The following is a 1,496-nucleotide window of genomic DNA, read 5'->3' as shown; positions in this document are numbered from 1 at the left end:
CCCCGTCTTCCCCCCCCCGCTCGATCTACCCCCTTCCCTTCCCCCCCGGCTCCAAAGCGAGGGCCGAGCGGCTTGCCACTCGGGCCTCGCTGCTCTTTCTCCCCCCCGCTGCCTCCGAAGCGGCTTGCCGCTCAGGCCTCGCTGCTCTTTCCCCCCCCCGCCGCCTCCAAAGCGAGGCCCGAGCGGCTTGCCCCTCGGGCCTCGCTGCTCTTTCCTTCCCCCCCGCCGCCTCCGAAGCGGCGAGGCAGGTCACAGAGCGTTCCCTGCGCATGTGCAGAGGACGCTCTGATACTTTTGGGGGGGATTTAAGTACCCCCAATATTTTTTTAAAGGTTTCAGATTTTTGTGCACACCTGGGGACTTCCCCAAGTGTGCACAAACATCTCCCTCCCCCCCAGTTTCCCCCGATGTGCGGAAATAAGTATCCGCACGCCAGGGGGCGACTTCGGAATTAGATATATTGATTATTGCGCTGTAGCAATCTGTTGATTACCAATTTCAAAAAGCTTGAAAAAGACCTTCACAGGAGGGGCTAAGGCAAGATAAGTGTGGGGGAACTGCCATGTAGATGCTCCATTGCCTCTTTTCAGTGCAAATGCCTCTGTATTTGCAGTGGCAATGGAAGCTAAACAGAATCATTGCCATGTGGGAGTAGCCCTAGAGACCACCTTCTTTGCAAGATTTTGGATCAGTAAACACACAAAATGGCTGTTAACTGGGCTCCAGTCTGTGAACTGGTCCTGCTAGTACAGTAATCCGCAAAGTGACTCCTGGTAGCTGCTGCTGAGTTTTATGGTACCCCCTAGCTTTCTGAATCTTGGGGATAAAACAACAACAACAGTGAGCTCTGGATTGGTCCGTAATCGTTTACTAATTAACTAGCAAAGTGCTGAGCTCATCCTGGGCAGGTACATCATAACCCTGTGCAAAGCCTTTGGTAGGTATCTTGTGCTTGGAAACCTCTCAGCTCACCCCAAGCTAGGGTTGCCAACCTCCAGGTGGGGCCTGGGGATCTCCCGCTTTTACAACTGATCTCCAGCTGACAGAGATCAGCTCCCCTGGAGAAAACGGCTGCCTTGAAGGGTGGACCTGGCAACCCTACCCCAAGCAAACCCCCACTTTATTTGGAAACTGAAACCACCCAGCATCTCTTTCCAAATTAAAGACCCAGTCTCAGCTTTCCTCTTCTCCTTTGATGCCAGAGGCATTGCCTTTATTCTGCAGGGAGTTTGGATGCAGCTCCCCTTGACATAAGAGGATGCCTGGCTTGGAAACCCCAAGTTTTTTGTAATTTGCCACCCGTGTTGTGCAGTCATTTCGTGACTGGTTCAAGCTCCTGTGACAACCGTTTTGTGGTGGACCCACTACCCATTCCACAAGTCTCTATGGGCTCAAGAAGATTGGGGGTCCTAGCATACATCACAGGGGGGCTGGTTCCAGTTGTTCTACAGGAGCCCTACCTAGCCAGATGACCAAGGGCCTTTCTGCATGAGTGT

Source organism: Gekko japonicus, unplaced genomic scaffold (genome assembly GCF_001447785.1).
Source record: "Gekko japonicus isolate JY-2015 unplaced genomic scaffold, Gekko_japonicus_V1.1 scaffold459, whole genome shotgun sequence".
Classification (NCBI taxonomy): Eukaryota; Metazoa; Chordata; class Lepidosauria; order Squamata; family Gekkonidae; genus Gekko; species Gekko japonicus.
The sequence above is the reverse complement of the archived record's forward strand: the minus strand, read 5'-3'. Positions refer to the sequence as shown.